The sequence below is a fragment of the Struthio camelus genome, chromosome 1 (assembly GCF_040807025.1).
Source record: "Struthio camelus isolate bStrCam1 chromosome 1, bStrCam1.hap1, whole genome shotgun sequence".
In the NCBI taxonomy this organism is placed as follows: Eukaryota; Metazoa; Chordata; class Aves; order Struthioniformes; family Struthionidae; genus Struthio; species Struthio camelus.
This window is the reverse complement of record NC_090942.1, coordinates 66,808,945-66,821,137: the sequence shown is the minus strand read 5'-3', so window position 1 is coordinate 66,821,137 and position 12,193 is coordinate 66,808,945. Positions and strand designations below refer to the sequence as shown.

Sequence of the window (12,193 nt, the reverse complement as noted above, 5' to 3'; positions counted from 1 at the left end):
TGGGTGCTGAGCGCAGGCATACGATCACTTTCCTGCTCTCCCCGCTATGGGACTGCTCCGGCAGGCCCACCACAGCCTTTTGCTCTATTTTTCAAATTCCGTATTGAAATGCCAACGTGCAGAAAAGTCCTTCCTTCACCCCTGCGCCGCGGCTCGCTTTGCTTTGGTGTTTCTCTCTGAAACCCTTTCTTTCAGTGCTTCTCTCCCCTCCCTTTTTTTTTTTTTTTTTTTCTGTGAACATCCCTGCCTGAAATTGCTCAACCTGTCAAAGCTCGTGAGTCACCTCCTTAGCTTTTTTGGCCACCCCTGCGCTAACAGCCTCCCCAGCCAGGCACCTCACGGGGCGGGCGGCGGCAAGGAGGCCTCGGGGCGGCCCCGGCTGCCTGGGGCGAGCCGCCCCCCGCCCACCACCTCCCCGGCAGCGGCAAGCAGGGCCGGGCTGGCCCCTGGCCAGCGCCGCGGCGGCAAGGGCGGGCCGGGAGCCGGAAGAGGAGCCGCCGCCCGACTTCCCCGGCAGGCAGGCAGGCAGGCAGGCGGGCGCCATGCTGCAGTTCTTGGTAAGGTTCCGCGCGGCGGCGGCGGCAGCAGCGCCGCCATTTCGCGGCGGGGCCGTGGCGGTGCTCGGCGCCGCGCAGGCGGCCAGCAGGCAGCGCGTCTCGTATCGTGAACGTGAGCGCCGCGGGAGCAGCCCCCCTCCGAAACACCCCCCCCCCCTTTTTTTTTTTTTTTTTTTTTTTTTTTTTAAAACACCGCCGAGCTCCGGCCAGGCCGCGGGGGTGGCTCGGCGTCGGGTGGGGGCTGCCCCCTTCCCCCCCCGCCTCTCCATCGGCTCCAAGCTGGGTCGTGTCCAGCGTGCTCCAGTGCGGCACGGGGCCTCCAAAACCAGCCGTTTCTGCCCCTGCGAAAACCCACGCTCCGTATTAGTGCCCCGTGGCACGAATTCATCCATCTGGTTGCTCCTCGTCTGCTGGATGCCGGCTGTTGGGAAGCGCGGCTGACCGAAGCCTCGTGCCTCCCGGTTTGTGAGGCCACGGGAGGCGTCGAGCGGGCGGCCGCTCCCAGGCTGGGCCGCCCAGCAGCCGTGTGCGACGGCGCCCGCCCGCCCGCCCACCCGACGCCTTCTGGTCGCCTCGGCCTGGCTTTTCGTCCTGCCTCTTGATGGTTTTCCCTTCCGAGCTCTCTTCTGTCACTAGCTGCGTCGTTACTTGGTTCGGCTGCCTGCAGAGCAGTTCTTCTTTCTAGTTGTTCTGAAAACGTGAAGTTGCTGCCTTGTTTTTCTCCAAATCGTGCCCTTAATGTGTCTTTAAGACTGAGTGTGTTTTCCTTGCTCGCGTCCTCTTGCCCCTTAAGTTTATTAGTAAACGTACCTGCCTCCTTTCATAAGAGCATTGGTTTTAGCCTTTTCCGTTTTGCACGGTGGATTTATATATAAATGTATACATAAAAAGGCAAATGATAATGTTTCATTACTGCCTTTCATAAATCCCCTTGAAACCTCTTTGCCAACCCTTGTGCTGAAAATCAGTAGATGAAAGGTTTTTATACTTTTCTCAATTTTATTTTCCTTTCTGTATGTTCGCATAAACTCATTTGGATGTTTGAAGTGAGATACCTGGCTGCTCTAATTAAATAATTTATTGCTGCTGGTATTTTTACTACCAGGTGTGAAATAAATTACCCAACAGAAATGATCCTGTTTTGTGCTGCAGCAAAGCATGGCAACAGTCTCCCATTTTTCAGCTGTAGCAAAGCATGGCAAGAGTCTCCCATTTTTCATTCTAGCTTTGTGTAAATCATTGAGAATACTCTAGGTTTTTAGCTGTGTTCAGATACGTTCCATTAATTACAAACAATAAGTATTACCCTACAATCTTTTATTTTTATTGGGGGAAGAATAAGTTAGCTAGCTAACATTTCATATTAAGTCTTGGTAGGGAGCCAGATGAGATGGCCTTTTATAAGTTGGGAGAGGCTTGCATGGTTTTATAAAATTAACAAATAAATCCTGTTCTCTTATCTCAACTTAAAAACAAAATGTAATAATAAGTAAACGTCAAAGCATTTCTGTAGCTTTCTTTTATGATCTCCTTCCACTCCACTGAAAGCAGTCACTCTCAAAGTGTCCATGTTTCTCAACTCAGCTGCTTGCAGCTAATAGCATTTGGTTGCAATTACTACATGAAATCACTTCTTAATTAAGACTTCTTACTTAGTGTCTAAAAGTTAAAGGGCATATTGATTCTGAGTTTTTTTCCTCTTTGGGTGTAGGGAGGTTGTTTGACTTGTTCTCCCTTGTATGAGCTGTAGCAGAGAGATAAAGGCATAATCTTGCAGACCTTGTATTTTTGCTATCCAGAGTTAAACGTAAAATAAACACTTACTTAAAATGGAACTTGAAACAGTGGGTAGCAATTGGAAAACCCTGAACTTTCATCAGCCCTTGTTGTCCTTAATTAACATGCACTTTTTAATTGGCTATATTTTCTGCTGTCCAAATAATTGAAGTCCAAACTGAGATTTTTCTGTCTTTTTGAATTGTCAACTGACTGATCTTGAATGGAGTGCTAGACTTCTTAATAAAGGAGTGTAATCAAAGGCGGTACTAGTGTTAGTACTTTGCAGAGAATAAGGTTTGTAACAGTGGAATATAAGAAGTTATCTCGTCTTTGGAAATGGGATTTATTCTGAGCGAACCTAGGGAGAAACCTAGAAACCTGCTGGTAAACAAGAAGCTAGTGTGTCTTTTCAAGTGAATTCCAAGTTACTTGCAGTTATGGTTCGTGTGGCATCATGCAACCAATTTTAGTTTTCTATAATTACCAGACAAACACATTTTTTTTCACCAGTGATGCTTATGGAGTCTGAATCACTGGAAAGATGAGCTGTCCTGTATCCTGCTTTGGTCATGGAAAAGATATCTAGTGGCAAGGTTCGTATTGTGGACAGTGGTTTTATTTTTATTTTTATAAAATATTCTTGTTTTTCCATCACTAACCGCAATTTTCTTAGAATTGGCCTCAGCTACCCTATGGAGTGATTTATCCAGTGGCAATGAATGAATTCACAGTGTTAATAGTCTCCCCTTCCAAAGCAGTCAAGTGAGCTAGCATAGTATGTGTGTGTACTTCTGAACGTTGCAGTAAAAATAAGATCTAGAGTTTTGGAGGAGCTGCTTCTCAGAAATCTCATCGTTTGTCTTTAAAGAGAGGAATTACTTTCCCTCCCAAAGTGACGTAACACTTGAGGATTTTCTTCAGCCAGCAAGCAGGGAATGAGACGGGAACTACACGTGCGTTTTGCTCTTGCTCTCCTTCCAGAGAGCACTTTCACAGACGGCTTTCGGCAAATACAAGTTTGTGCTGTTGTCAAAAGAAGTTGTGTCCTATTTCCAACCAACAGTTTTTTCTTCCTATCCTCCTTAGAGGAGCCCCTAGATCAGAGTGGATTTGGCTGAAAACTAATCTTCTGGGAGTTGAGGGGTGTGGAAGATGCTTAATTGTTAGTCCTTGCACAAGAGAAGTAGCAGCAGTACAGAGCTGGGGGAGAGCGGGAGAGAGAGGACTGCCCGTTAGTGGCAGTGCAGCTTTACATGACTTTAGCTTGGTGGGGAAGCTCTACTCCTAAACCTCCTAAGGGGAGATTGGGATCTTTTGGCAGTCAGGCCTCCGATCAAAGATTCAAACTTGTGATCCTTTTTGTTACTGTATCTTACTGTATTGTATCTTGTTGTATGTGTGTGCTTCCCCAGCATGCTGATTGCTGTTTTAGTGCGATATTACTTTAGCCTTTCCATTTGTGGACCAGCACTGCTGTGATGTTTAGGTCCCTCCTGCTGTGCAGTTGTATTCCCCCACTTCTATAGGAGTTACTGCCTTTGTGGGTGCGCAAAGAATTTTACAGGTAAAGATGGTCATGACCTGGTTCAAATATTTTTGGAGATGTATACTTAAAATACAACTGTGCTATATTTTGGAAATGACAGTAAAGTTTTCTTGGTGATGAAGTTGGGTAAAATGTATCCCTCTTTGAGAAGAAAGGTGCAAAGTTAAATATGACTGGAGTTGAAACTCTTCAGTCTTCCCAGGACTTGCAATTTTTTTTTTTTTTAGTTTTAACCAGAATACTTTTTGATGAAGGATGTAAACTATTTTTTTCTTCTTGTCTTCCTTTTTAGGTTGGCTTTGCTCTTGGCAATGTGGTTGGGATGTATCTAGCTCAGAACTATGAGGTAAGTATCCTTATATTCTGGGAATTGAACCTAATCTGAATGAAAATGCAAGGCTGTTTTCCCACAGTCAGAATTGAATTAGTCTTTATTTTGATGAGTTTTTTGGATTTGGCTGAGATGCAAATTGTACTAACTTTAGTTACAGTTGAATTCAAATTTGAATGGAATCAAAACATCTACCTCTTCGACTTCTTGTCTGTGGTACAGTAATGCTTAGATCTTCAACTGATATTGGGGCCCTAGAGTACAAGTATTGTAACCAAGCATCTACCTAGGGCAGCCCATGAGTACAAAAGTTAGAGTGATACAGAAATAGGAGCAATAGAATTGATCTGGCAGCTGCTCATGGATTATACCATCACTAAAATACTGATTTCTTGATTCTGATACCCTGTTTGCTTACAAAGATGTCCAGTCAGTCCATTTGTTACTTAGAAATCTTTCAGAGCATCTGAAATTTGTCTACTGTACTAGTGATGAAAATGAGTTTTGCCAGCTTTCTGGGAGAACTCAATATCTGCTGCCTACTTGGAACAGTATATCAACCTGCGCTCTTTCTTTTCTTGTTGGACTGAGATATTTCCTGGTGAGAGCTAGAGTAGAAGAAGAAGATTTGGAGTAGTCTTCAGCATGAACTTTTAAGTTCTGCAGAGTCAGCAGAATTCTATGTAAGAGCAGTGCCGCTTAGCTGTTTACAGGGAAGGAGAGTTAATGCAATGTAACATACCGTTATTTCCTTTCCTTTGCAATTTATACTAGCCTAAATTAAAAAAAATAGAGATGCTGATGCAGCTTTATCTCTGATATTATTTGTGTTTTCCTCACCTCATCTTGGGCATTAAAATCATCTTGCTAGTAGAATTCTTATTTTTTCCTCCTTGCACACTGGCAGACTTTTGTGATGCTTCCTATCCAGTCACTCCAGTAACAGGACTAATAGTAGTACTATTACTATTTGTTTTTAAAAGTTATGAAAAGGTCATAAGGACACGTTTGGGTATATCAATACATGCAGTAAGCACAGTACAGTGCTTTTCTGGCAGCTGTAATAATGTATTGCCACAAGAGGGAGACTTCTGCTTTTGATCTGGAGGAAATGTTTCCTTGGTAATGTAACACTGACTTGCAGTATAAACCTGGTATTTTTAGTCTTGGTATCTAAGATGATTTGTCTTGGATGACATCTAAGATGACTTGTCATAGTTAGGTCTTAACTCTTCAGCCATTTCCTTAACCATAAGTATATGAAGAATTCTGTTCACAGCAGTGGACTTCCCTTAGTTTAGTTTAAATGTGAGGTGTGTTACAGGCTGGATTCTTAATTTCACTTTCTCAAAAGGAGCTTAACTTCTGGTATTTCCTGTGCTATCAATGTCAAACCGTCCAGTCCGAGGACTGCAGTGTGTTTGGATTTACTCTCCTTCTGTTGTATGGCTAGGGTACGCATGAAGTTCACAAGTGCTAAATTGAATTTGCGTTCAAGTCTGAAACTGCAATGCAAACAGTGAACTTCCCCAGTAGGAAATTTTATTGCCCACAAAATGCACCAGGAGAAATATTTCTTCAGAAATTTCTGTAGGACGTATTTGCTGCTCTTAAACATCTCTCTCCTCTTTGTTTGTGACCAGTATAGTGCAAACTAATTTCCCCTCCAAAAATCATTGTTAAATTTTGCGTCAGTATTTTAATTTATTAAAGCTTATTTTTTGGCTGCTCAGTCTCTTTCAGTGAGCTAGCCAGAGGAGTCGTATTAAACTTCCTCTAAAGTGATCTATTTTCCTCCCTTCTGTTCCGAGCAACACTGACTTGACTTAGTCTTAGATATCTGCCTTTTTGAAAATACTTCCTGAAGCTTCCTGTGAGGTTCTTTCTGCTGCTATTTGTTTGGTGCTACTTAGTTTTTAACCTTTATGCAAGGTAACAGATCCTGGAAGCAAGCATCTTTTAGAAACCACTTTAAATTGTAGAATTTGCTTCTGTGTTTATGGTATGGTCTTGCTTGCTGAGGATCATCAATTCAGGTTTTTGTTTGTTTGACTTTTTTTTTTTTTTTTAATTTTAAAGATTCCTAACCTTGCAAAGAAGCTTGAAGACTTTAAGAAGGATGTGGAAGCTAAGAAGAAACCTCCCAGTGACAAATCCTAAGAGAGTGTTACCCTGGTCACCTCTGTGCAAGCATCAAGGATGCAATTTACCCTTCAGACAACAAAGATCAAGTAGAAGTTTGGCATGGGAGGTTCCTCCAGATTTAGTCTCCTAGAACTGGAATATCCTTGTTTTGAAAGAGCAACCACGAACTTTTCCTAGGACTGATTTTAAGGGGTTTCAGTATTTTGGATTTACAGATTATGTGTGACTGGAAAAGATAGTTTGTATTTTTTGTTAATGCTTTTCCTAATGTTTTATAACTCATTTTTACCTGATCCAACTGGAGAATGGTGTAAGTCCTGTTACTATCCGTACCTCATAGTTTGTAATACCGTAGTCTTAGAACATCGCAAAATAAATTAAATGCATCAAGAGGCAACTCTCAGGGTTTCTTGTCATTTGTTGAAGCTACCCTACTTCACTGTCCTTAAGATCTGCGTTCCATTATTGGAGATGGGAACTTCCTAGGAACTGTATAAAGAGCGATGAAACAGAAAGGGCTTGTGCTGTGTTTTTCATTAGGTTAAATAGTCACTTCCATCAGTGTAAAGTTAGCACAAACATGGCTTATTCAGAAAAGTATAAAAGATTATCAACTGAAACCAGCATTTCGAGTTCATTGTTACTTCTGTTACTGTCTCTTCCTCTTTCTCTTCTCCTTGGTCAGCTGAGGATGTCTCTTGGAACAGTGGGGGAGAAGATAGGAGAAAGCAGAGTCATCTTTGAGATAGGATAACCAAGTCATGAGGAGAGCTGCACTTCCAGTATGAATCCAAACCACTTCCTCCATATGGTTAGTAGCCCGGTTCATGTAACTATTCCAAATATGCATTTTACTATCTCTTCATATGGGACAAGGATTGGAGCCCAGTATTTCTACCAAATATGTTTGATATTCCCCTCTACAACTTCAGTCCTCTGCACAGTCTTCAGCCTGTTAGCTTTGCGTTTTGCTCCTTTGCCTACCATGCATTTTTTTTAGGATTAAAACCGTTCTCTTGCTGTGTTCCTTGTTGTCTTTCTGGTGTGTTCCTCTTCACCCTTTTCATCCACTAAGAACCCTGGTGTATAAGGAATATACACATTATGTTGCAGTGCTGCCCTCTTCTGCCTGAACTGAAAGCAAAATCTGCCTTTGGGAACCATTGCTTTGCCTGGATTCTGTTGTAAATTCCTAAGAAAATACTGTAGTAATTAAGAATTTGTATAGATCTAAGGTTTGTTGTTTGATGGACTGTTGAATTTATATCATTTCCTTAGATCTCATTTACTGTAAAATAGAAGAGTTTCTTCAACTCTGTAAGATGACTGCAATCGTTGAATCCCCTTGATAGTCTTTTGCAGGACTTGAAGGACTACAGTACCAAGTGATAGATAATTAGTCCTACTTTCACTACTAAATACAGCAGTAACAATACAATTACTACGGACCCTGCTTTCATCTGCTGCCCTGAAATTGAGGTGCTCTCCTTCTCTGTTCATTACTAACTTGGAGGAGTGTCTGATGAGCCAGGCCAGTAAAAGGAACAAACACAAAGAACGGCCACCTCTGCTCCATCAAGCTATAGACTGAAGAATAGCTAGAGTGCTTCTACGTTAGTGTTTTTAGTTAAGATAAGAAGCATGACTTCAAAGTGAATCTCCCTCTCTTACCATGCTTTCATTCTTATCATGGGGCAACTGTAGCGCACGTGTACTGGATTCCTTTTGGAGAAGACTAAACTGAAAGATGTGCTTTGGTCTCTAATGGACATTCAGTCCATAGGGCAGCACTAGGGATAGAGGTAAAATATCACAAATTGTGAGTCCTCTGCACTAACCGTTTTGCTCTGTAGACCCACTGGACAGCATTATTTACTTAAGGTAAACATAGCCTTAAAGCTTTTAAGTACAAGACTTGCCACCCCAAGGCCTTTAACTTGGGCATGTCTGGGTGGTTCCAAGTTCAGGAATTCTCAGAGTCGGCACAAGACATTTACAGAGCTGCGTTACAGCAAACTTCCTTTTCCAAGGTTTGCTGATCCTCCACAATGCAGTCCTACCGTTAAGGAAAATATGATTTCTAATCTTAAGATTCTCAAGATTCTCCTGCTTAAAGAATAAGATGGTCGAGATATATTTTACTTGCAATTTCCATCTTTCCCTTCCTTTCTCTCACCATTTGCTCTCAGTTGTGTAACTGAGATAAAAGCTGAGATAAAAGTCTTTACAAATGAATATTTGATAGTATCAAAAGCTGCCTCAAATAGGAATTTGTCAGGCAGTCTTAGTAGCTTTACTACCAACTCTACCTATAGTAAACAATAACTCAAAGAGGGACAAATACTTCTGACTACCTAAACGTTTGTTATCAGAAACCTTATGGTCGCAGTAAATCTTGACGTTTTCAAGAGTGCAATTGGTGAAGGGAGTTCACAAATAAAGTACACATGTGTTTAACTGTTACTGAAATACTAGCATAGCCCTGTCTTTGAAAGGGATTTCCATTAACTTTCACAGGCGTTAAGTCAGGCTGAAAGAATTCTATGTTTCAGATTCAAATTTTCTTCTAGAGACTGCATTATATAGCCGACTGTTGTTTTAATACTTTAGTGAATATGATGAAATTAATTTCCCTCGGCTTCTATATTTGGCTGTTCTTTCTTTTCTATTCTTGAACTAAGTATCCCAAAATATTGACTGTAACCCACTTTAGTTCTCGTATAAAATTATGTCAGCATTTAATGTTGAAATGCTTCATGCTACTCCTGCACTTTATACAGAGATGAGAAGGGAAATAATATTCAGGATCTGTCTGTGTTTATTGCCAAACAGGCATGTACGATTCCAAAAGTGCATTTTGGAGCTGAAACTTTCAGCTGTGTACGAGAAGCTAACGTTAGGATTTTTTTTGTCAGTTTTTGAAGTGAACCAGCCACAGCTGTAGCACTATAGAAACAATATACGTACTTGAATAATAAAGACAGGGCTTATTAAACTCTCAACAAGTTTTGCAACACTTCAATTTTAGCTCAATCTTTTTTGTCCCATATAGGAGGCTGGAGAGTTTGATAACATATTACAACGCAGTTCTTACCAACTTTACAACTGCTGCATGATGCATTTAACCAAACTGATTCAGCCTGAGGCCGTCCGAGATCATACAAAAGGTTAACCTTATGTTATATTTTAAGCGGCAGGAAGTCCACGTGGATAATGACTGCTTGATGCGGACCTCATATCTGAGGGCTCAGAGGGACTTTGGTCAGGGTGTCGTAGGAAGGCACACGGACAGGATGAATACATCTTTAAGATATCTAGGAGCAAGTTTCCCACTTAAAATGGATACTTTTGATTTGTGCCCATATAAAAATGCTATGAAGGTAGCTGGAATCACTAGCTAGATGTAATCTACCTTTGCTAAAAGCTCTTAGGATAAATGCACTTATATGCATTTTCTAGTGTTGATTCTTTCGTGGCATGTCCTAAGAGCTGAAGGTTTGAGGAGGAAGGAGAGGAAAGAAATATCCAAATTGCTAACAGAATGCTAAAATACTTAAACGGAATTGAAGCTGTTACCTTGTAATGGAAAACGCTGATTCACCCTACCCTACCCTAAGGCTCTTGTGGATAATCTTTCATTAATTATAGTCAAGAGTTAGTACTGAAAATATACAAAATGCTAGATACCAAAGCTAGTTATTAGCTTACCAGGCTGCAGAGCTCAAATAAGGAAGATGGATTTTTAGAGAGAAGTTTTGGCACTCAGAGAACTTTGCTAAAACGAATACTCAGCGGTGCCATTTTATGTCACAGAACCACGGAGGTTGGAAGGGACCTCTAGATGTCCCTACTCCAACCCTCCTGCTCCAGGCAGAGTCAGCTATAAGCAGGTTGCTCAGGACCACGTCCAGTCAGGTTATGAGTATCTCCAAGGGTGGAATCTCCACAATCTCTGTGAGCAGCCTGTAACAGTATCCGATCACCCTCACAGTGAAAAAGTTTTCATATGTTTAAATGGAAGTTCTGTATTTTCATTTGTGCCAGTTGCCTCTGATCCTCTCACTGGGTGCCACTGAAAAGCATCTCAGTCCATCTTCTTTACTCTTTGCCCTATTAGGTATTTATATAGAGGGGTGAGAACCCCCTGAGCCTTTGTTTCACCAGGCTAAACAGTCTCAGCTCTCTCTGCCTCTCCTCATATGAGAGAAAGAAATCAGAATTTTCAAAATTAACCAAGAGTTGATTTTACGAGCCTAGATTATCTATATATTCATAAAAAGATGGCTGGAAATTGGTATTTATATATAAAGTATAATATCTGCTGTATGTGAGGCACAATTACTTTGGAATATTAGGAAGTGATGGCATATATTGCAATATAGACAGTGCTATTATGCTAGAGAGACAAATTTACAATACAACTCTTTTTTATTTTTGCCTCACAGGGACAGAAAATAGATACTTAGTTCTATTTGTTACACTTCTCAGTGGTGTCTGCTAGCCTTTACTTTACAATGTCCCAGCCCAAGGTCCTTTTTATTGAATTTGTACTGAGATAAAATAGCTGTGAATGTTATTTGCTTTCTCACCTGAAACATACATTAATCACAGTCAGTCAAATTTACTTGAAAAATAAAGCAAATCTCATAAATTGCAGTCAAAATAGATGCCCCCAACAAACTCAGCGCTAGCTGTAGTCTTTAATGTGTTTAGAAAATACCTAAATACCCTCTCCTGCAGATCACTGACTGAAACCGTAAGTACACTAGTAGCCTTCCTACCCTTTCCCTGACTTAGATGTCATATTTGTCTTAGTGCTATTTTTTTTCTTTATTTTGAGAGTTTGGGCAAACGTTTAATATGGAGATGATCCTCGTGAAAAATAAACAAACAAGATCATTCCGCCTGAGGGCAATTTCTAAGAATCAGATGCTGCATAGATTCCTTCTTACTTATGCAGATTACCTCAAGCTGAAGGAAGTTCATTATTCTAGCCTATCCCTTCCCCAGGCTCCCCGAGATGGTCACCCTCTGAGCCCAAATGCGGAAGTGGAGCATACTGCTGTTTTTCTGTGAAAAACAGGAATTATGCACCCTTGCCTCACACTGATTAGGGGTTTTCTCTGGAAGCCGCACCTTTGGATTCAAAGGTGCAAGACAGGAAGTAAGTTCCTAATCAGTGTGTCAAAAATATATGAAGGACTGTTAAATTCTGTTATTCACATTTTCTGTAGGTCAGAGAGAATCAAACAATCCCTGTACAAGCATTAAAAACAGCTGGCATGCTCTACTTTTTTTCTGAGGAATAAAATATTAACTCCCATCAGCTTCAGAATGAAAAATTGCTCAGTATAAATGACCTCAGTTTACTTCAGTGAAATTATTCTGGTTTTATATCATTGTGAAAAAAATGTATGTAGCCCTAATAGGATTCTAGTAAAAGGTAATATAAAACTGAGAAAATAAAATAGTATACTGCTACTGGTTAATATGATAATACTTTTTGGATAGGAATCTTAAACATTAAACCTGAGGCTGAAAACAGAACTTTTGTTTTAAGGATTTGATCTGTGTGTTCAATGTTCAAAGCATCTACAGATCCCTTAATTTGATATCAGGCTTAATTTCCCTCTGAGAAAAAAAACTTCAATTTTGGACATTAGTAGAGACATATCTGAAGTTCGATGGTAGTATGTTATAAATTACCAATGAAAGTTTCCCATTTTTTTGTCCCCTTGTCGTTTATTCTCATTTCAAAAAAAACCCGTGATGTAATCACCACCCATTGCTGGAGCACTATGAGCTGTGTGATTTGCCTGTCTCTCACCTTGCAAT

At 40.9% G+C, this 12,193-nt stretch overlaps 1 non-coding gene across 1 annotated transcript; it reads left to right on the top strand.

Annotated features, from left to right (window-relative positions):
* The first annotated feature begins 252 nt into the window (after window positions 1-252).
* STMP1 (short transmembrane mitochondrial protein 1) lies at window positions 253-6,377 on the top strand. The gene is made up of 4 exons (XR_011141478.1): window positions 253-557; window positions 2,847-2,929; window positions 4,175-4,228; window positions 6,293-6,377. It is a non-coding gene; the product is annotated as a short transmembrane mitochondrial protein 1 (transcript).
* The last annotated feature ends 5,816 nt before the right edge of the window (window positions 6,378-12,193 follow it).